We start from the raw sequence: 25,087 nt of genomic DNA, 5'->3' as shown, positions 1-25,087 counted from the left end.
GTGATAGATGTGTTTGTTATTCAGGAAGGTGGACTGGAGTAGAAAGTAGAGACATACTAGTGCAAAGTGAGAGTGAGAATGGTGAGGGTATGTATGTCCTCTCAGTCAAAGGTTTTTAGAAGCCATTATCCAGGCTATGGAATTCCAATCCACTGACCCTTTACCGAAGTCTACACAAATGTTTTTGAATCTAGATGCATTTGAGGAATTCGGGACACATAGAATGAAGGCTAATAGTGCCAACTAATTCACATTACAGTATCTTTTTAATTTTTACATTGGAAAATTATCTGTTCAATTATGAAATATTATTGTGTCCTGATTTCTTTCTGATTATTTGTAGTACAGCATAAGTACACAAATAATGTAATTGCACCCTCCTGAAAGCATGTCAATATTAAATTTACTATTTCATCACTTCTGCAATCTGTTGAGCCTCACTACAACTGATTTCCTTCTATCATGCACATTGTAAAAAGTCTGTTTTAAGGCTGTGCATGTGATAGAGCCCTGTGCTGCTTATATTGTCTAATCATGGAACCACTGGCACACTGCAAAGTTCTTAAAGGTTCTTTTAGTCTTCCAAACCTATGTGAGAAATGTCTTATAGCCTAATAAGAACAAGGTCAAACATCATGGCCTTAATACAACACACATAGCCAACACACCCAAAGAACAGAGAGCATACTGTCAATGTGTTGTGGGATATAAGTATTGTTGTAGAAGTAGTGTTGCAGAAATAGTGTTGTAGTCTGGTCTCAGTCTTGGATCTAGTGGTCTTGACTGCAGCACTATATATTATTATTATTATTATTATTATTATTATTATTAATAGTCAGATCTATATAGCACCTTTCTTAAACCCAAGGACACTTTACAGACAGAAATCAACTTTTTACACTCACTCACTCGCCAATGAGAAGCAGCAGCCAATTTACACACAGTGTACTCTCTATCAGAAACCACAGCCCCCTGGGGGACTGCACCAGTTCAGGAGAAGGAGAGGAGGTAAAGACCAGGACAGAGCAGCAACCATCACTGGACATACATACACACACAGAGCAGCAACCATCACTGGACATACACACACACACACACAGAGCACCAACCATCACTGGACATACATACACAGAGTACCAACTATCACTAGACATACATACACACACAGAGCAGCAACCATCACTGGACATATACACACAGAGCACCAACCATCACTGGACATACACACACAGAGCACCAACCATCACTGGACATACACACACAGAGCACCAACCTTCACTGGACATACATACACAGAGTACCAACTATCACTAGTCATAATACACACACAGAGCAGCAACCATCACTGGACATACACACACAGAGCACCAACCATCACTGGACATACACACACAGAGCACCAACCTTCACTGGACATACATACCCAGAGTACCAACTATCACTAGACATACATACACACACAGAGCAGCAACTATCACTGGACATACACACACAGAGCAGCAACTATCACTGGACATACACACACAGAGCACCAACCTTCACTAGACATACATGCATGGACACATACATATGCATGTATACATATCTATATACATTCACATTTATACAGGACAATTTACAGTACAGAAGAAACCATAGACCAAAGAAGGAACCCACACAGACATGGGGAGAACATGGAAACTCCACTCAGATAGAAACAAATGTGCTAACCACCAAGTCTGGCTCTTGCCTTGTGGATTTGAAAGTTAATATGGTTTCTGACTTATTTTGTTCTCACGCGTGCAATGCCCATGCCATGCATTGACATTTATTATGTCATGAATTCTTTACTCATTTTATTATATCTTTCTGAAGGTGGGATATACAACAAAATGGGATCATTAGCCCCAGATCTCATTATGAGTGAAAATTAGCACCCATCTATAGCTGCTTTGATAGTGTCTTCCTTCTTCTTTACTGAGCAATTCAGACAATATACTACAATGAGAATTTCTATGTGAATAAATACAGTACAGCAGAAGGTCAAAGTGGGCTGAGATTGCAAGAGGACCGGGTAAAGATCTGCAGGCTGGGATGGCGTAAATAGCAAACTGTGGAGAAAGGGAGAAAACAGAACAAGTCCAGACTTGGCTTCTGTTATGGCATGGTCTAGGTTCATACTGCTACAAAGAAGAGAGGAGGGATGTTGTTTTTGCTAATCTTGTATAGAAAGTAGGGGACAGGAACTGGTTGTCATACAAAAGTCCTTCATCAGTTTGTATATATATGTTTGTGTACATACACAGTCATAGCAGAATATTATGACCATTCCTGGTTTGGAATGAACTTGTCCCAGAAAGTCATAGATGCTATGTGACAGACTTTGCTGTATGTATAAATAAGCACACCAGTCAGTTGTAACAAAGTGCAAAATGATCATCATGGATAAAGGAGGCAAAATGACTGATGTCCATATGGGCATGATAATAGGGTACTGGGCAGAGGCTAGAAGCATCTCAGAAACTTCATGGATGTTCTAGAGCTGCGGTAGTGAAGGCGTACTGAGCGTGTACTGAGTGGTGTACTGAGTGAAGGTGAACGTCTCGCTTGAGTGCCTGCCAGTTTAACAGTGGTGCCCCACAGGCTGCTGGTACCAGAGGGGAACGTCAACTCCAGCTAGTGATACAGAGCATTCGTCATGCCACACTGGATCAGTTAACATCTATAATGAACACAGGAGCAATGAGGAAAGTGTCAGGGATCACCACTGAGCAAACATTATTACGCCTGGCCTGCAGAAGGTTCATCATCAATGTCATCTCCAGTTTGCACAGGAGTACCATAACTGGATACTGGAGGATTGGTGGACGGATGATGGCATATACACTGCCAAATGCATGAGAACCACCTCAAAGAGATAACTGGGCCAAACACAGGGTGGTGGTGGCAGTGTACATATCTGGAGGATATTTTCCTGGCAGGCCCTGGACCACTAATACCACTGCATGAGTCTCTAACCCCAGCAGGTACTTGGCAGTCCTAGCAGATCATGTGCACCTTTACATGTTGGTGTTCTTCCCTGATGGTAATGGTACTCTCCCTGTGCCTTTGTGGGTACTCTGTTTCGTCCCACATTCCAGAGGTGTGCATGTTAGGTTGATTGGCCTGGAGTGGATGTGTGTGCTGTGATGGGCTCTGTGCTGCAGAAATAGGCACTGGCCCCTTGTGACCTTGAAGTGTATTAAGTGGTTTAGAAGATGAATGAACAAAAGTACATCAAAGCTTAACTTTGATGCAGTTTAGTCATGTTGATGTCCTTAGACATCGAGAAGAGACATGTTAGTTCCATGACTAGTTCCTATTTCGTTTAATATTGAAGATGTTATACAGTTATTCATTGCTAAATAAATCACTTTTTTGACATGACTGCTTGTACTTAGTTTAGTAATAGTTATTAGCAGTCACTAATGCAATTCAGTGTATCGAGTTCCATTTCAGTGTTTTTACCTGTACATGATTGATATATTTATTTATTTATTAACATATCTGGCATATGTAGGAATATTTAAATATTGGCCCTCTTAATTTGGAGAAAATCAACCACACTTCAAACATAATATATAATTTGGGACATGGTTCTCTGGTAACTTATCACATTCCCAAAAATACAAATTTTGCTGAGAAACACTAAGAAATTTAAATGTGGTTTACTTGCAGATTCCTTCACTGACACATATGTCTAACTGATCAAAGAATATAAATAATCTCAGAGTAAGCAAGTATATTTCTGACAGGAGGCCATAAACCATGCCCCCTCCCACGCACCCCCACACACAAATATACACACAAGCAGACACCCAAACACATACAGAAGAAACTAAACACTCCGCTAATCTTTCAGTCACTCTGTAATCACATATTGACAAAAAAGGAAGAAAGCATGTACTTGTTTTATTAGCAACTATGTTTGTTGCCATCAGTGCATAACCTGGTTCCTTTTTTAGGAAGAAAATGGATCTGCAGTTAACACTGCATTGCATACAAATTGCTCACACATAGTAAACCATTCAAAAATGCATATTATGCATTAAATATATGTATTATAATACATTAATTATATGCATATGCATATAATTATAAAATACCACAGTATACTTGTTATGAGGGATAGGACCACCATTTCTGAAGGTAGGAGCTAGGGTCATCCCAATGTCACCAGAAGTTCTTGACACAAAAGCTGAGAAAATGTTAAAATCATTTAGTGTACTTTCAGAATGAGGTGGCCTGTACAGCTGGGGTGAATGTTGGTATGGCTGGTAATCCAAATTCATGTACGGAAAATAGAGTGCTATACAATAGTGATGAGATATGGTTAGGAAAAGCATAAAAACTCATCACTGAAGAGAGTGGTGCTCAGAAGGGGATTGATTCCGTTGGAGGAAACATCAGCAATTGCATCATCACCAAAATTGTTGCGAACAATAACATGCTAATTGTTATTAGGTTTTGGACTCTGACATTTGTAAAGCTACTTTGTGACAACAACAGCTTTTGTAAAAAAGCACTATATAAATAGATTTGACTTTGACTTTGACTTTTAATCACCAATGCTAATATAGTCATTAATTTAGTGTACATAAAATAGGTAAACTCATTTGACATACAAATCATATAACACATACAAACAACATTGCAAACTTCCATGCAATAAATTCATATTCATATACAGTCATATTCATTAACTAAATGAGCAATCAATGTAAAAATACATTTGTTTTATTGACTATGCAAACCCAAACATATTAAATACAGTTATGTTTTGTTATCTATGCAAACACAAACATATTAAATGCAGTTATGTTTTATTGTCTATGCAAACCTTTACATACTAAATACAGTTGTTTTATTGTATATGCAAATCTTTACAGATTAAATCCAGTTATGTTTTATTGTCTATGCAAACCCAAACATATTAAAAAGAAGTGCCTCATTAGAAGAACATAATGCAGGGCCTTATTGTCAGACTTTTATCTTTATTATAATCTAAAATTAATGGGAACGGTGCTTATTAGTGTCTTAATAATTGCGATTTTGAAGTGCTTCCATTTATTACTTCTCAGGATGCTTGTTAGAAGCTTTGGCAATCTCCTTCTCCAGACGTCTTAGGTAAAACTGCTGCTTATTGAATCCTCTGTTCATGCACTGTTAATTTTTCTCGTTTTATCCTCCATTTGTACATTGTTAATTGCGCTCATTTGATTAATTTGTATATTGTTAATTGTCGTCATTTAATTATTTTGTTCATTGTTAATTGTCCTGGGGTAGTTTGAAACAGGCCAACCTTATTTTTGAGACCCTTAAAGTTTGAAATATGATTTTTATGTTTCTCCTTTTATGCATTGATACTTTTTCTTCCTTTCCTGCCACCAGTTTCAAGACAGACAGGCTTTTCATCAAATTCAGGGGTCTGATGACAGCTGTGATTAGCTATGGATCAGACACACAGATGCCCAGTGGATTCTCTTAATGACTGCCATTCCATTATTTGAATGTTGTACATATGTATGAATGGAATAACCACAGCCACGTAGAATTCTTGGTATTTGCCTGCACCCAAGGAGTTATATAAAAAGGTGAGGCATTTCTATATTGTACAGTACAGATGTAAATATCTTCAAAAGAAGGAATACAGAGCCAAAAGAAAAACATGCATACATCAAGGAAGCATGTAGAAATGTTTTACGTAACACTGATTTACACAACACTGTGAAATTTGAATATTTTCAAAATTATACTCTGACAATAAAAAAAGTTTTTTCTATAAAGCTGATATCATGGGGGAAACTGCTGCACTACAAGTGATGTGTTGTTGATGCTTTTATTGTGTTCTTATATGTACACCATGGTACTGTCTGAAGACAAGTTTTATACTGTTTGAAGAAAACCAGGGAGTGGATTGCCTGGGCTTCAGAAAATTATTCCAATACTGGATGCAGGTAGAATACGAGAAAACTAAACTAGGCAGAAGCACCTTCAGTTATTTGATTTTATGAAAAGAACCTGCCACATGTGTGGGTGTGTAGTTTTGTAGGTTTGGAAAGGAGTCAAGCCCTTTAAAACTTGGTATGCAAAGATTAGAATTTTGAGTGTGATTCTGTCTGCCACCAGTTGCCTGAGCTCACTAGAGGCACAAGGGGGATTTTTGGAAGCTTGAAACCAGACAGTGGAAGTCCTTATGCGTTACAAACAATGAGTAAATATTTTAAAGAGAAAATCAATAGTTGACAATCTAACTTTTAGCTGTAAACATATTGAGACAGTGCCCTCTCACCATATTTGTCTATATTTTGGTTTTATACCACGCCCTTCTTAGGTGGTGTGTTTTGTGTCTCATTCGCCACATCAGCTATGTGCTATTATGTTATTATATTGTTCCTTTATAAATCGTTTGTGTTGTCATCACTGATTATCAGTCATTTAAGTTACATTGTCTTTAGTTACATTGTCAATGATGGTCAGTCATTAAACATTATTTTTAGTTATTGTTATCATGCTTTTTTTGTTTGGTTTCATTTTATTACTTTTATTACACCCTTCAGTTGGAAATTTGCATTTATTTTCTTTGTTCTATGCCCATGACAAATATTCATAATTTCTTCTTCTTCTTCTTCTTCTTCTTCTTCTTCTTCTTTTTATTATTATTATTATTATTTAAAGAGAGATATGTAGTAAAAATTGCAATATTATTTGTTAAACTTTTATTCCCTTATTGCAAGCACCAGGCAGGATGTAAGTGTGAGTAAGATTTGTTTAAATAGTTATTTTTTTAAGTAATCCTTAAGTGAAACACAGAGATGCTAAGACATGGACTATTTAGAAGGTATGACAAAGTAGATTGTAAGATAATTAATCCATAATAAGAGGCATGTAGGAACCCAAACTGTGTTGTTTAGCTCAGATCTCACACATTTTTTTGAAAAATAACCTTTGTCCCCCATAAGATCTAAGATCTAAATTTACAGATCAAAATCACTAGGTTGTTGCTTTGACCATATTTTCATATTGTTCCATATTTTCATGTTGTTGCTTTTTATGAATTTAATATGAGCTTTCCATTCTTAATTTCCTTAACTCTCTCCCCTCTCCTCCTCCCTCCCTCTCTCTCCCGCACTCTCCTTTTGTCTCGCTCTCTCAATCTCTCTCTTTCACTCTTTCCCTCTCTCCCTCTCTCTCTTGTTCTCTGTCACCCTTAGTTTGTGTCAAATGTCACATCCAGAAAACCCATTTCTATATTTTATGCATATTTCTATAACTTACATGTTATGATGAAACAAATCTTTCAATTTTCACAATATGCAAGCATCTCTGTATATCATTCAGAAGCAAAACACTGTTACTGTTGTGGTGTTTGAGCCCTCATCAGAATATTAATGTACCAGATCCTTTAATCTACCTTCATTTGATTAAGGAACTCATACTGCACACCCTTCATTCTTGTCACCTGGTTTCTCAGCCTAGTGTTACTCATACAATTCCTAACAACCAGCACACAATGACTAACTCTCATTTCTGCCTGACTTCTTGGAAGACAGTTGCATAACAAGCTTAGATAGCTTCATTTTTGCATGTTGCTTTTTTTTTTTTTAATTGATCAAAATATTTATATGGGGAGGGATTCTAGAATGAGATCCACACCAACTCACACCTTTAACATTATTGGCCCGAGTGCCGCAGGGAGTGAGGCAGGATGCGCAGACTCTCTTGATGGTGAATAACGTTTATTAACATTAAACGCAGACAACATAGGTGGCACTCACATAAGACATCTACATGATTACACAGTAACACTGAACAACAAACACATACACATTAAAGGTGAGTACACAGACTAATGTTATGGCTACAGCAATGTTTACATAGATCGACTTTAACACATAAGTAGCGACATAGCTTCAATGACAATCAAGGGTGCACACAGGGGTTTAAATAGACAAACTAGCATGTAACATTAAACCCTGTCCATGTGTGTGCCATCCCAGGGGCATGGTTACAAAACAGTACACATATGAATACCCCTGCATGTGGCTGTACCATGTTACTTGTGGGGGGAGAAACCTTCCGTGACAACACCAATCTATCCCAACTCATGCTAGTTGACACTAGTGCACATTAACTCACCATGCTACACCAACTCAATACATTATTTATTAACTCTTTGTGGAACTAATAATTGTGAATACATGTGCTGGCTGGTATTAGTCAATTTGAAGTTTTGTAAATGTTAAGATTCTTGTGACATGCCCCATTACAATAGAGAAATATCTCACATCTTCAGTAACCTCATTGTCCTGATTGTTACATATTTCTTTGCATTTGTTTAGAAACCATCAAGTTGACTGCCTTAGCAGATTAGCTCTTGCATGGCGTGTAATTAGGCCAGATGCATTGCTGATTATAGGAATAGATTACACAGGTTTGAGGTGGAGTTTGATTATGAAAGCAAATAGCAGTATGTAGTGTTGTTAAAGGTATTTCAAACACCAAAAAAGATGCATAACATGAGTGAAGATATGTTTTCACATGAAAAAACCTTTAAAATAAATTTAAGAAAATTTGCAAAACAAAGAAAATGCCCTGAGACTTTAGTGGGTAAAAAGACCATAACTAAAGAAATGTGAATAATTCATTCTGTCTTCCTTCATGTCTACTGGAAGAATGAACAGACACTGGAAAGAATACTCAAACATTCTCAATGCTCAAACATACTAGCATACTCATACATACTTAGTACTCAAACATACTAGCATACTTATACTCAATACTCAACCATACTCAATACTCAAACATACACAATACTCAAACACACTCAAACACACTGACTGCAATGCCTGTCAACTGACTGCAATGTTCTCTTGTGGGATGGATCTCGGACACATGTACACCATCAGGACAATACGAGGGCCTCTAGAAAATTGGAATAGACATTAATTGCTTATTTTTTCATTTTATTATTAGTTTTTTATTTTTCTCTTAAAATTGTTATTCTTGTAGTAATAGTAGTAGTAGTAGTAGTAGTAGAAGTAATAGTAGTAGTAGTAATAGTAGTAGTAATAGTAGTAGTAGTAGTAATAGTAGTAGTAGTGGTAGTAGTAGTAGTAATATTAGTAGTAGTAGTAGTAATAGTAGTAGTAGTGGTAGTAGTAGAGGCTATAGTAGTAGTAGTAGTAGTAGTAGTAATATTAGTAATAGTAATGTAGTAATATTAGTATTAGTGGTAGTAGTAGTAATGTTAGTAATAGTGGTAGTAGTAGTAGTAGTAGTAGTAGTAGTAGTTATATCAGTAGTAGTGGTAGTAGTAATATTAGTAATAGTGGTAGTAGTAGTAGTAGTAGTAGTAGTAGTAGTAATATTAGTAATAGTAGTATTAGTAGTAATATTACTAGTAGTGGTTGTAGTAATAATAGTGGTAGTAGTAGTTGATGTTGGTATTGTTGTTTTTAACACTATTGTTTGATTATTTATTGGGTAGGAATGCCGATTTGACCTGCTCTATGTTAATTAAGTTTAATTAGATGAATGGTGGTTGCTTTCAGTGAAAACAAATGGAATTCATAACTACTAACATAACTCTACACTGGCTTGCTCACTCATTTATATTGTATTCTTTTACAAGATGTTATCTATCTATCTATCTATCTATCTAACACCCTATACTTGTGTATATACATGAAACTTGTTTTACATTACTCATCATTACCTAACAGGTTAGTACTGTCCTGTTATGGTTCTTAATAGAATATATTATTATGAGCATAAAAACATGAGCCTAAAACCATTCTATATTATCATGGATCATATGTACAGGAGAGTTCACATCTTAGCATTTATGCAATAAGTCTAAATGCACATATATTCCAGCTGTATATGAAAAACAAAAACTGATTTATAGTTTTCATAGAAGCAGTTCACATACCTGTGCATAAGGGGATAATGGTATGCTATCAATCTATTTGAGCATGTCTGAAAATTTGGCTCCAGGGTGCATAAAGTCTCCTCAAGCTGTAGTTTGTTGTATGTGCCTCAGTGTTGAGTTGAAGGTTATGTGTTCCTCCGTGTCGAGTTTTAGTTTGTTGTTTGTTCTGAGTGTCAAGTTGTAGTTTGTTGTATGTTCTCAGTGTGAAGTTATAGGTTGTTGTATGTTCTCAGTGTCGAGTTTGTAGGTTCTTGTTTGTTCTTAGTGTTGAGTTGTAGGTTGTTGTATGTTCCTCAGTGTCGAGCTGTAGGTTGTATGTTTCTCAATGTCTCTCCTCACTCCACTAGTTGGCTCTTTGTGGGATGCAGTCTGGCCGGAGATCAGGTGTCAGCTTCTGGTGCAATGGGGCGTGAAATAAGCAGTTGGAGTAAAATAGCTGAAAGGTGAGTGCTCACGACACGTCTCTACAGATGAGCCTTGGATAATTCATGCTGCGGCCGTGTGCTTTTCTGCTCCTAATGGGCCTTTTGAATAAAGTTTATCCTTTGTGGTCTATGGAATGACTCCAGTGTACTTGGTCAAAGAGGTCTTGAGTAAAACAAGGGAACAGTTAGGTTGAAAAATACTAATTAAAGTTAAAAAATACTTTACAAATACAGGGCACATACAGGTGGAAAGTGTCACTTTTAGTATGCATCTAAAATATTGCAAAAATGTATCATGGGCTGAATGAACATACTCTCTACTATAGCTCTAAGCATCATGTGGGTTAACAGAGTATATACTTGATTTTGATAGACTGACAATTGAAATGTTCATATACTTTCAAATATTTCTATTTCTTGACTGTCTTGTAGTGAATGATTACAAATGTTTAATTTTTTTTTTTATCAGGACTGCCTGCTGATCAGGATCAGGGCTGGCTTCATGTGGCAGCACACACAGCTACATACTATACACATACAGGTACATACATGTACAGTTACATACACACACAGTTACATACACATACAATTATATACATGTACAATTACATACACATACAGTTACATGCATGTACAGTTACATACATTTACAGTTGTATACACATACAGTTATGTACACATACAGCTACATACACATACAGTTACATACACATACAGGTACATACACAAATGTGTTGCTGTACAAAAGCAAGTCTAATTTCAACATTTCTCTTATTACTGTCTATATGTAGTCAATTACACTGTTAAAGTGGTGAAAAGATATTTTCTTCTGAAGATAACAGAATATCAATTATCTTTGATTTACAAGTGTAAGTAGACAACTGACTGTCAGATCATGCCTGTTGAAATGGCCAGTCAACTTTTGATTACTTTAAAAAATATTCTTGGTGCTGCATATGTTCTTCCTCAGGTAAATGCTCAGCTTTTCACACACACAAAGCAGACTTCTCTGACAGCTTCAGTTTGGGTCTTTATGAAGTGCATTTGTCCAGTGACAAAGAGATCCATGTGACTAAGAGATCAATTTTTTAAGGAAATTGGTGAGTTTGTTAAAGTCAAGGAGCTTGTGAGAGAAATGGCACCTACAGTTGCACTGAACTTCTCTGCATGGCTATGATGTGTTTCCTGGAGCATGGAATATGAATGGGTGTTCAATAAAGCCTATTGCTATTTCCATGGTGAGCTTTTCATACATATGTAATTATATATAATTTCAGTTGTCTCAGTTAAACAGCTGGTGTTACATGTAACTTGGGCAGGGTGATGGATTAATTAACTAATACACATGTGTAAAGACAACATGTTTCCTATCACACATTTGTAATGTTAAATGGGACTTCCCCCTTTTTATTAGACTCGTGTATGAGCAATAATAGTGTTCACACATAAGTTTACAAATTTTTATCATTTCCCTACAAAAGACAAAGAATGCAAAAGTAATCAATACTCTTTCTGAGACATGTGGTCTTTTACATAATTATTATACCAGTACAGTACAAAAAACTATAATTTTCTTTAAATGAAATGAACATGGTGAAAACTCAAAGAAAACTGCATTTTTCTCAGAGTAAATCTCTTTGGACCACATGCATGCTGAGGATAATTAAAGTTGTGTGTCACACCTGCTGCCCCGCCCCCTTTTGTCATATCCAGTCAGCAGTTGGAATCCCTACCCACCTAGACACCTGCAGTTCATAAATCACTTTTACATGGCATGTTCATTTCTATCTACATACTCTGTCTGAAGTCATTTTTTGAGCATTCGGAGCCTTGCATTGTTGTTTTTATTGGTCTCCTGGTAATAAATGCTTTATTTAGCTGAGATAAACATTTTTTCCTTACTACTCAATTGTTCAGAAACTAATCCAGTTCTCGATACCCATTTTGCTGGATAGGATGGTCAGGTCAGGTTTACCCAGGACAGGTCAGTATTATCTAAAGTACAGTTAGAACTTGCACTAAAACATGTACATTGTACTGTTTCTTTTCATATTAGGAAACAACTCCAGTTAATAGAACATTTTACATTTTAGGGCATTTACCTGTTGTTTTTATCCAAAGCAACTTACAGTTATGACTGAACACAGTTTGAGCAATTGAGGGTTAAGGGCCTTGCTCAGGGGCCCAACCGAGGAAACATAACGGTAATGGGACTTGAATTGGCAAACTTTAGATTACTTAAGCGCTGAGCTACCATTGCCACTGAATGTTAATAATTAAGAAATGTAGAATAGCCTGTTGTTAAAGGCCTGGTGTTAAGAGAACTTTACTGAAGACATTTTCATGAAACCTGCCTAAATTACATTTAAATTCTTTTCTAAAGTCTTTCTATCCTGGCATTGTCTGGTTTGAATAAAGCACTGACTCATTCTATCCAATGGACTGTTGTTTCACTCTTTAATGGCTGAAGGCATATCTCCTAGGGGGCTTAAAAACTGCCCTAACTGTATGTAAACAGCTCCTTCAACAAACAGTGCAGTTATTCCTAGAAAGTATGTGCTCACATTGTAATGCCTGCATCCACCTGGTAATGCATGCATCTACCTGTCAATGCCTGCATCCACATGTCAATGCCTGCATGCACCGTGGTAATGCCTGCATCTACCTGTTCAAAACAAGGAGAGATCCACTGCTCAGATATGCAACATGCGACGTGACGTAAACTGTATACTGTATGACAGGATTTTCCTCTCTGGTGGAATGATCACACTAGTGCAACACCTGGCTCTGCTCTGCTTTAGGCACTAGCATCATGATATGGGTGTGATGCAAAAACATACTTCCCTCAACTCTTCTCTTGTGCTGTGGCAGGCATGGGGAATCGACCACTAACTCTTACCAACAAAAATGTGATTGTGCTGATAGATGTTTTAGTTTGCAAACTACTCTAATGTCTAGAAATGTGAGTTATGATTACATCTGGCCCTCTGCTACATAAATTAGATTCAGACCATGGTACTAAGACAGCTGAGGAAAACCATGAAGCAAGAACAAGGGCTACTCCTTTATTTCAGGTGGAGTCAAAGAAATGAGTTTCTCATCTGCTGGGTTCTATAAGACATTTTTCAAACTGAAATCCCACTAGGAGGTGATTGCTTGATGATAGGCTGTTTGTCCTTCCTCTCTGCAAAGAAATAACTACTGTTTACTACATTTGAGCAGGATCCTCTACCACACTAAAGAGTTAGGGTTAGGGTTAGAGTTAGTGTTAGTGTTAAGATTAGGGTTATGGTTAGAGTTGAGGGTTAGGGTTACTCTAACTCTTAAATGGATCTTTCATAACTGGTATCCCCAAGCATAGTTCTTGGACAGGATAGTGGAATTCCCTTACATTCAAGGTCTGCTACAAGGGCATCAAGCCAAATGCATGAGTAGCTAGTAATTGTCACTTAGAAAGCAAATTGACAAACCTAAAGATAAAATCAACAATGTAACATGCTCTTTTAAAGCAAAAAAAAAAAAGTACCAAAGTAATCTTTTTGATAGTTAAATATGTCATAGAACTGATTTCTGAGGCATTACTTGACGTTCTAATTAGAAAGACTACAAAGAGCCAAAATGAGCACCAGTGAAGTTTATCAATTTTTCATTTAATGTGAACAATCCTGAATCATGGTTTCTATCGCACATAAACAACTAATAAGCTATGTTTCATTAGGAATTGAAAGAACAGGAACTGCCATTTTAAAGAAACAAAACAATATTTCACTCTTTGTTCTGTTGGTTATTTATCCAGTTCCTGACATTTTTGTGGCACAATGTTGGTGCCACAAGTATTTCAGGAATAGCTCTATAATTTTTTGAATACAGAATACCTGCATTGTTTTCACTTTAATAACAAAACCAACACACCTGTGGATGACTATTTGCATGTATTGCTTTTTAAAATATTATGTTTCAGATCATTTTAACTTAATACACTATAAGAACAATGCCTTTAAATGCAAAATGACAGAAGGATAGAAATGCCACCTTGTAATGTAACCCAGGCAAAGATGGTACAATCGAGCCATTCCAAGATGTACTATCAAACAAGGATCATTGTGCCAACAGAAAGTTTGTGAATGTCTGGACCCTTCAGGGCCTTTGGGACTGGCAGTGTGGGTCAGTCATCAGTGTGGAACAGAAATAAGTCTTGGCCTCTCACAAGTCTTGGCTCCTAGGGCATGAACACTAAGATATTTGAACAAATCAACAGGCATTTTAAATGCACCTGCTTCCCTCTGAGGACTATGATTTGGGGGCTTCCCTAAGGCACTGCTTCTCTCCACAGTTAAAGTCTGAGCAGCTGAACATGTCTACTCTTGGTTGGTCTGTATAATCTCACAGATCCATGTGGAATAGCTCTACACCTGCTACTCAACCAAACACATTTCTAACCCTGAAAAATTCACAGAGGATTTATTACAGTGCACTGTTTTCCACAACATCAAATAATGTTGATATTTTCAAATAGTAATAGAAACTAAAGTCATGATGTTAAAAATGGCTTTATTTTCCTCACTGTAGGCAAAATAGTGAAGCATAGTATATGATATAAAAAGAGTTCATGATTACATACAGTGTAATAATTTCGAACAATTACTATTGGTGGGCATTTATATCCATTTCAAAGCACACTACATTATTTATAACACAAAGTTATTGTTTGTTTCAGCCTTTCACAAATTGATAAAAATTGTTTGTTATGTTTACAAAGTCTGTTTTTATTGGCTAAATGCAATAAAATATATTATTTTAAGGTTTTGAGCAAGATCTAAGGCATTAATGCCACATGATGCCCATTGTGGCCTGTATAATCGTCTTTAGGCTTACATCTGATATATTTGTATAAGATGTGTTCATAAAGTAAACTGTACTTGTACGGAACTCTGTTATATGATGGGTGCTAATAGATTTTACTACTATTACTGTAGCTACAAATTGTAATGCATCTACCTATGTGCTAGTGACTCAGTTATAGCATGATATCTGCATAATTGTTGGCTTGATCTGACTTGTGGTTTGTAAGGGCTCAGACTGTATGCTGTATGCTTTGGTGGCTAATTTAGAGACTGAGTCAGGTGCTAAGAGTGTGGAAGGCTGAACGGTAATAGGTTGTTGATTAGCAGCATATGAAATGAGCATTTACCTCCAATTAATCAAGATTAACGGGTAGAAAATGACTTCAGCAAATCCTGCACCCTTGCAACAGTTATGAAAGGAGTTTTCTCTTCTCCCAGTTGCCTGAGTTAGATGCCAAAATGAACTGGTAGCCAGCAGCTGCTCATTCATGTGCAATTTGGATGAAATTTTCTGATTTGAATAAACAGCAAACATTCCATTGATATAGAATTGCAGTGGAGTGTACAGCATGTACAAAGAATTAGCCAAACTAATTGAAGGTAATTGATTTGTTACAAAGCTTTACAAGACTTGACTAATGATCTGAAAAGAATTCAATATTAGCTTGCTTTTCCATTGTGTTGTGATGGTGGATCATTCCCAGTATTGATATTACAAATTCTGCCTTCTATAGTTTGTGCCATTCTCTTTCACACCTCCCTTTAGGTCCCAGTCTGGTGTCCAGATCTGTTTCTCTCCTCTGCTTGCTCAGACAACCTGGCAGTCCAGTAGCCTGGACTCTTTGTGTCTGGGATGTCTGAGAGTCTGGCTCCTCCTCGCACTCTCTCTCATACTGACCTTCCTGTTGCTCTTTATTGTCAGACAATCACATCTAATGACCCAGAGATTGCAGCAGATATGTTGTGGTCATTCCATACCTCTGTCCATTTGCCTTTATGTCATTAGTTTCTTCCTTTCTCTTAGTGGTCATGAGGTTGAGTGCCCATTTTTGAAACATACCACATGACATGGATAAAGACAAAATCTTATTTCAGCAATATTGGAGGCCTGTGCAAATGAATTTCATCCTTAGTATGTAATTGTTGTTTTTAGGTCAGTAAGAACTGTAGGTCTGTAGAAACAATGCAAAAATATTTTACTGAATGTACAAATTAATTTTATGCTCAACATATCCACAACTTAACAAACCCAATTAAATAAATTAAACCCAATTAAATAAAAAAGAATGAAACAATCTTAGGGCCAGTGTCCCAAAACTGGATTAAGACAAAAATTATTTCCAGTAGTAATTTATCACTGGCACTGCAGTTTTGTCCAAGATTATGCTTCTTCAAAATTTACGTATAGGAAAAGTTTTCCCCAGCCTTTGATATATTTAACTACTGTAGAAAGCTAAACATACAGGAGACGTCATCTATAAAGTGAGATCAAAATGGAGATGCGCAAACTGCTTACAACAGTGGGAAGGATAATAAGAGAGGCAAGACTTTGGGAGATGGTATTATACTAGTCGCCTTCAGAAACAGACGCCAGCCAAAATAGTCCTTATAACCGGCCAAATATAGCCACTGTCCATGGTGCTGATCTGCAGACCGGATTTCTACCAACAAACGTGTATACTTTGACAGTTTGTAAAAGGGTGCCGGCTTGTTTTGTCAGATTTCCAAGAACCTGCTAGCAATTGCTTTGCGCCTTGTAAGAACCTCTGACTTTGCTCCTTGCTAGGTCTACCGCCTATAGACTATACAATGGCACTGAAGGAGGCATCGTTACTGGCAGCGAGTGGAGAAGCGAGAGCTAGCGCGAGTCTTTCCCTATAAAACGCCCACTGCTCCATATAGTCTACAGCCGCCAGACATATCATGCGTACTTTTGCTGCGACGCACAGTGTCGGTGGGATAATTGTTAAGCAGTCTTCGTTTCAAGGATATACATCTCTGTGGAATCTGACTTCTCTGAATTTATATCTCTAAAGATGGATATGCGATCTGGGTTTTTTGATGAAACTAAGAATCCAAGGAAACTAAACGTTTGACTCGCCGCACCTGGAAAGGGTAGTGCACGGAAATGGAAATGTTTGAAAAGAGAGGCTGAATTCATATTACAGTGTCACATTAAAAATACATTGTTCAGAGAAACACTATAGCTCGTTGGAAGTACCGGAGAGAAAGGAGAGCACGTTTATTACTGATTTATTCATTCAGCCGATGTAGTTTGGACCGAGGGCACTCAGGTGCTCTTCCCTGGTTATACTATCGAAACAGCTGGGATCCTTTCATTCTATTTCTTATCAAATCGCCAGTGGTTTTCGGATTATTCATTGGTCGCAACTTCTTGGAATAAAGGTAAAACTATGTTTTTGTATGTCTTACACCGTGTATTGACGGAGCCTGTCGCCAGTAGAGCTTTCAGAGCAAAGCAGAGTTGGAAAAACTCCCATGTTGTCAGTGTTGTGTTCATGAGTTGTGAAACGACATAAAATGGCACAACACGTGGATCTATTGACTTTATGGAAATGTAAGGTTCGATCGGACTCCCAGACATATTTTGGTGGATACATATGTGCAAAGGTTTAGAAGAGCAAGTGTTCAGGTGTTTTAAAAAAGGTCCGGAATGCTGAGTAACGGTGAACAACGTGTAATTATATATTGCTGAATGAAGTAGGCAAGTTCTACTTCCGACTTCATTTCTGCTCTTATAGGCAAGAAAATAACGATCAACTGCAAGACACACTAAGACACATTAAGCGTGTCTTGTTCGATTCTGGGATTCACTGACTGTCAGTGGACAATGTCCTGTTCGATATGTAATATTTAGCATTAGTGTAGATATGGGTTCATTGGAACAGAAAATCTCTTAATAAAATACAAAGCGTTAATGCGTACGAGGGTTCACCGGGGGAAATAGAAAATACCTCTGAGCCGTAGTGACTAAGTGGAGGTATGAAGGAAGATCTCGCCTATCTCACATGAGTACGTTTTTAGTCGCGTGCATCTGCGTATTAGATGCATTTCACATTGTTACCAGAGGCAGGAACTCGTACCTTGGAGCGGCGAGCAGCAGTTACTAAAGACGTGTACGTGACCGAGGAAGGACGGCGAGTGTATTCGAGATATCCCACAGCGCACACACCCTATGCCATTTCCCCCTCGTAATATAGAACTGCTTTAGCTTTGTATAATAGTAGTTTCAGCAGCCACACATCTTTTTTGTGTGTAAATACTGTGACATTCTTTTAAACGGTTATTCTCGCTCCTGATTCGGCACCTATCTGTCTCTCCTTTGTTTGATACGTTCGGAATGGGGGGTTGGGAGGGGGTTTGAATGTCAGGCTGCACTGCTAAATGTCTTATTTTTCACCGCAGGTAGGGGGCCATGCTTGGCCTGCACATACGTGTCTGTGTTGCTTGGCTTTTTCCAGGAGTCCTAATCGAATTGTGTTCTCTTGATTTTGAAAGTTGTAGGTGGTTATTTGATAACCGGTAATTTATTCCTGTTATTACCAAACAGAGCTTTTAGCTTTTAACTCTGTTTTGAGTTGTAGGTGTTTGTAGTCAGCTGATAACATGCCCTGTTTGCTCAATGTACTTCTTGCTAAATGGCCCATGATTTTGCAGTGAAAACATAAGCACAAACTGATTGCGGTAGTAAATACACAAATATATAAGACAAGTAAACCCCCTATAACATAATCCATAGCAGCACCTCCTCACCATACACACAATCACTCACCATTTAGCTGGACTCTGTTGGCCTTTGGATGATGAATTGATATGTAACCCTATACTCATGTTTAACAGCATCTTACATCATCTCCCTGTATCATAGACTCATTTAGCTCAGTGCAACTGAATGTGCTTTTGTAACTGTAAAATTGCACTGAACAGTACACCATGACCCGGTAAGCAAAGCAATCTGGCCCATCAGCAGTAGACAGTGGATTATTTTCTCCACCTTCTGCTGAATCCAAGTGCTGTCTGGACAAGAGAGTGATTTTATATTAGATTGACTTGAAAGATTGCACACTGTTTTTCATCAGTGTTTCTAGAGGTTTTGCAGGTGTCAACTGAGCACTCAAAGCTGGAAATGGTACACTCAAAATGTATTAAGTAAATATTGTACAAAAGGAAATACTATTAAAATAATTAATAATAACTCTAACCATAAACCTAATCCTAGTTAGAGTTCAGAGTTTTGGCCCATGTTCTTGCAGTGTGATGTTTAAAAGGTGGTAGATGTTCATATCACCATATGCTATTATTAACCAATTACATGACAGTAAAATGTATACTAATCATCTTGCAGTTTATTTGTCCATATTTGTCTGAAATCAGCCTTTTTTATCAGTTTGCTTTTCCATTGTGTTGTGATGTTGGATAATTCCCAGTATTGATTTTACAAATTCTGCCTTCTATAGTTTGTGCCATTCTCTTTCACACCTCCCTTTAGGAGAATATAATAAATGTACAGAATATGAATTCCACATGACAGAATTCTTATATATGCTTTTGTGATTGGCTTTCATAAGTGAACTACATTTATAAGGACCAAGGGAATATGTAGGATTTGGCTTTAAAAGTCAAGAATCAAGACAGGACTCCTGCAATGTTATAGTGTATCTTATATTTCAGTCGTGTGTTTGTAGTGGGTTTGAAGTGTGGTTATAAATTGTTGCAACCCTTTTGTGGGGAAACTCCTATTGCGTATGCTATAACTTACACATCTGATACAAGTTACATAAAGCAGTTTGGTCTGTGGGTTTTGGTGGGGGCAACACAGGTTTGCTTTTGTAATGTTCCTCTCCCCCTTCAGCATGTGCCATGCATAGAGCCAGACATCTGCCTAAGGAAACTGGCAATGTGCACCTTCCTGAGATGTAACAATTCTGCCTGACCTTTTCAAACAGACGCTCATATTTTGCAGCGTGTAGTGTGATTGCACACTCCAGTCTCAGCAGAGGGAGAGAAGAGAGACTGAAATGGTATAAAGTGGTACTTGGAGATGATTGGGGAGTGAAGGGAGAGAGAGAAAGAGACACAAAGAAATAGAGACAGAGAGAGGGAGAGATAGAGAGAGAGAGAAAGAGAGGTGTTGGGCTGTATTATTGAGAGCCAGTGATGAGTGGGGTCTATAATTATTCTCAGACCTTTATCATGGCACATCTGTTGAAGCCTGTGGCTAATTGCACTGCTGTATTAACCTGTGTGTACTACACAAATCTAGTCCCATCCCCCTGCCCATGCACTTCCTGTCCTTGGTACTCAGCACAGTTGGCCACCCTGCTTCAAGCAGAGTACTTTTTAGTGCTAGAATTGACTCAGCAGTGGAGTCTAATCAGCAAGCATGTCATTTTCCAATTGATCCCCAACTTTAGAAAGTGGTAGTGGAGTTCACACCCTGTCCCATACACACTCAACCCTATACACACTACAACACATGAGCCATCTGGAATATTGGTGTATAAGATAGAGGGCAGCACTATTCCTCCTGCAGTATAGGGAGACACATGCCACAACAGCAGCCTTGGTGTGAGGGCTTAGGCCTAACTCTAACACTAACCCTAACCCTAACCCTAAATTCTAACCCTAACCCCAACCCCAACCTTAACGCCAAACCCTAACCCCAAACCCTAACCCCTGAACTTGGTTAAAGTGCATAGTCTCCTCCTACCTGTCACATGTCACTTTTCCCTCCCAGGCAGTTCTATGGTAATAACTTTTAATTCATAGTAGTGAAAACCGAACTGCCAATACTACTGTTAATACTAATGAACTGTTAACACTAACCCTTTTACTCCACTGTCAGCAAAGCCAATGGAGTTAGCTTTGTGCTTAATATATGGACTTTGCTTTAAACATACAAGGGCCAGACCTCATAGGTACAAACGTATTCATTAATGTTTTCACCTTTCTAGATTATCAAAGGAATAGTCTATTGTTTTTAATTTATATTTTTAATATCTCATGTCTGCTGAGCAGTTCTGTATTGATCTGTAGCTTCAGGCTGTCAAATCACAGTGAATGTCTCTTCTAATCCATTCTGGAGTCCCTACTGGGATAGAGACCCAACACAATAGGAAACCTTTGCTTCCTATCTGCCCTTTTAAGAATGACTGAATCCCACTGCCTCTCTGTGTCTGTACCTGCCTGGGTGGATGTCAGTGGGACAGAGACCTTTTGCCTCACATTACAGACAGAGGTATGGTGTTACACTACTGTCCCAGCATGGTTTTGTTTGGCAGTAATTAGACATTAGCTGCCACTTGCATGAAAAGATTGAGATGGTGGTTGAGAGCAGAATACTAAGCATTGGAATAAGAGATACTTATCATAGAGTGCAGTCCCTAAAAACTGAGAGGTGACACTATACTAGCTTACTTTCACACAAATCTTTTACCTAGTAAACCTTTACTAATGGACAGTCAATTTTGTCAAACAAAGTCATGACTATTATATAACAAATACATTTTATGAATTTTGCACAGAAGCAGCAGTTTAGCTAGCTAGTAGCTGACATCATGCCTAAATGCCACCACAGCTATCAAAGTCCACTATTGTAATGATATTGTAAAATAACATTCATTTAGTCACCAATCTCTTTTATTTCGTATTCCTCTTCATCAAATAAATCAAACCCCTCATGCTCAGTTTCCTTTGTCACTAATTTCCAAAATTGCTGCAACTTCAGCAGCTGTACGCTTGTTGCACAACATTTTAGCTGCTGGTTAGCTAGATGTCGATTAAACGAGGAAGGAAATGTTTCTGACATGAAAGGTAAATCCTTAGTGATTTTGTGAATGTTTATTGGTTAGTTTCACACAGATTGACAGACAAATTCATCATAGCCCTTCCTGCTAGCTGTGTGTGAATTTCACATGATTAGTTCTTGAACAACAGAAGTGCTAGAGATAATTGTAAAGGCTAGCCTTAGCCCTAACCCTAACCCCAACTCTAACCCTAGTCCTAACCCTAACTCTAGCTCTAGTTCTAAGCCTAAATTTTGTGCTTGTCCTAGGCTGGAGGCTGGAGCAGAACATGGCTGTTTTTAGAGTCCACGGAGCATCAGCAAGGAAGGAATCTGGTGCAGACATCAGACAGTCAGCAGTTGCCACAAAGCACTAAATATGATCCTTTTATTATTATAATGTTTTACTGTAATAATGAAACTAGGGAACTATGTCTAAAAATGTCTGTACTTTGTCAACGATTCAACCAGTGAATACCCTTGAAGTAAAGATAGCATTTTGATTTTTGAATCAATAGTTGTTGTATCATTTAAGTCTAATGTAATGGAATATAGAGACAAAAAACATGTCCAGGTATTTGTCATGTCACTGTCCAGGTATTTATGGACTGCACTGAAAGACTTCAGTGGGGCTGAAGTCCTTTGCTGTGTTGCCTCAGGCCATAAATATTTGGACACATCCATGAACCTGTATTAATGTGAAGCTCACATGTGCCAAATTATCAGAATGAGTTAAAAAGAGCATGAGTTTTAAACATAGATCACCTTTTTTAACTATATAGGGGTGAATCTAATGATAGTTACATGTATGTAATGTACTGTGGCTATATAATCATTCTGTGGTGCTCAGAAATATTTACTGAGATATGGTAAGCTGAACTGTGCAGTACCGCAGATAACCAGCTTTTCCAGTACTCTTTCTGAACTGTTACATAGCTGCTGTGCAGAGAAAAGTGTGTTTATCAACCATCCTCTCCTGAGACGGGAGGATTAGACTGCTCTCACAGTGGTGATGGACTCAATCAGGCATGGCCCACCATTACACAGGAGAGCTCTATGCACTGCTAGTCTCAATGCTTCCCTCCCTGTGCCCTCCCCACCCACACTACCCTCCATAGCCCCTCTCTCCCCTCCCCCACTCCCCTCCCCCACTCCCCTCCCTGTTCTCCCCACCCCTCACTACCCTCCATGCCCCCCACACCCCTACTACCCTCCCTGCCCCCTCACTCAACTCCCCCCACCCCCACTCAGCTCCCTGCCCCTCCCTGCCCGTACATCTCTCTCACTTTCCTAGCTGAACCATGGTCTTTTCTACTCCAAACTTTATAAATTGAACTCTTTTCAGTGGACATCTGCTTGCTGCAGCAGGCAAGATTATGGAATCTATATGGATATCCAGCATGAGACCTCACATCTGGGTCACAACTGTTTACGGTAGCCAGATGTTTAGCTTGGAGCTGTATGTGGGGCTGTGTTCATAAGCCATGAATTAATGGAAGATATTGCTGATTGCGGTGTGCTTTACCTGTGTGTGTGTGTGTGTGTGTGTGTGTGTGTGTGTGTGTGTGTTTGTCTCTGTGTCTGTCTGTGCATTCCGTCACTGACTGCAAAGGATCCTTGGCTGGTTACAAATCCTAAACAAATCACTAACATACTTAGAAGCAATTTAGGATCAATATACAAGTAGCATGGGAACTGTAGTGATGGTAACGGTTCTAGTAGTAGCAACCTTATAAGCATATCATGTCTGGCCTGATAATTCTAATCATACAATTTAGTGCACGATTAAGGGCCTGCATGACTGACATCTCACCTTTCTTCAGCAAGGCTTTTCCAGAATACTCTAATATCTTCCTTTGCATTTGGTGACCTTAATACCCCTCCTTTTCTGCCCTTGCTAGGATTACCAGCAAACAGCTATGCTGAAACCCAATCGAAAGGAAAATGGAGGTACTTAAATTCCATTATGATTCCACTCTAGTACCACGATGCCACACCTTCACCCACCTATTCCTGAAAGTGAAGATGTGATGTCGGTGTTGAATCGTCAGGTTTCATTCAGCAGTGTGCAGCCTAGAAGACTTCCCGATGCACCCTATCAAGCTCAGTGTCCTGGGAAAGCATTTTAGGTTATAGTTCACAGATCATGGAGCTGCATCTGTGTGCCTGGAGTCACTGTGTACAGAACAATGCACATGAAACATTGGCTATAGTGATTTTCTTTCTGTCCCACGGTTTGTGTGTAAAGGCAAAACAAGCAGCTAGAATCAATGTTGTGATTAGTCTTAATCATTAAACAGCCCACACTCACGGACTGAGTCATATCTTTGCTTATATTACACTAGTCTGCCTCTGACCTTACTTTGAAGTTGTGCACATGGTGCAGCTGAAATGTATGTAGGTCTCCTTTGCATTTAGATTCACAGTCACATTTTGCACTGCCATGGCACATCATAAGCTTTCTAGGCAGCCATGACATTTACAGTGCTGGAGAGTTATGGCGGTGTCACTCTGGTGCAGATGAGCGTGAGATCCTTGAGTTAATTCAGGGCAGCCTGATGCTTTTACAGGGTAAAGCAGGCTAATTTGCAAGTGGCTCTCAGTGTTACTTTAAAAAGCAAATCCATAAATATTAATTTTCACAGTTTTGGAAAGTATGTATTGCTCAGTGTGTTTACGGACATGAATATGGGGTTTTATTTTGGAGTTAATTAACTGACAAACATTACAATTTTCTAATTTGGAGTGGCTGAAACCTCTGTTTTCAGGAATTATTCAGTTGCTTAGGCCTGAATAAGGTAGAATAAAGTTGATCATAAATTTAAAAAGAACACACATCATGCATTCATTTGGAGTTTAAGATGCCTGTATGTAGTTGGTGTATCCATTGAGTTTAAAATGTTAATGGATACAGCCAAATATTTGAAATATTTGACATTAAATATATATCATATTTAATATGTGATGGATATATTTTTGAATATGTATTTTTAGTCTTATTTTTCCTGCCTGTCAAACTGATTCACAAATGCTCCAAGAGCTCATAGAAACTTGCAGTACA

The 25,087-nt window shown here is 38.2% G+C and overlaps 1 protein-coding gene across 9 annotated transcripts in view; it reads left to right on the top strand.

Moving 5' to 3' along the window:
* The window catches only part of zgc:172282 (leucine-rich repeat and fibronectin type III domain-containing protein 1-like protein), a 148,650-nt gene that overhangs the window by 46,139 nt on the left and 77,424 nt on the right, over positions 1–25,087 (top strand). For 5 of the 9 annotated variants that reach the window (XR_014117801.1, XR_014117800.1, XR_014117799.1 and 2 more), the window contains 2 exons: positions 10,300–10,395; positions 10,847–10,918. The gene's annotated coding sequence lies outside the window, so the exon portion shown is untranslated. Of the gene's footprint in view, positions 1–5,099; positions 5,146–5,409; positions 5,613–10,299; positions 10,396–10,846; positions 10,919–17,172; positions 17,628–23,341; positions 23,977–25,087 lie in introns of those variants that run through there. The other 4 variants (XR_014117797.1, XM_081699724.1, XR_014117802.1 and 1 more) reach the window with 3 other exon arrangements.

Source organism: Electrophorus electricus, chromosome 17 (assembly GCF_041902795.1).
Source record: "Electrophorus electricus isolate QZ-2024a chromosome 17, ASM4190279v1, whole genome shotgun sequence".
NCBI lineage: Eukaryota > Metazoa > Chordata > Actinopteri > Gymnotiformes > Gymnotidae > Electrophorus > Electrophorus electricus.
Note: the sequence above shows the minus strand (reverse complement) of the source record. Positions and strands in the feature narration are given on the sequence as shown.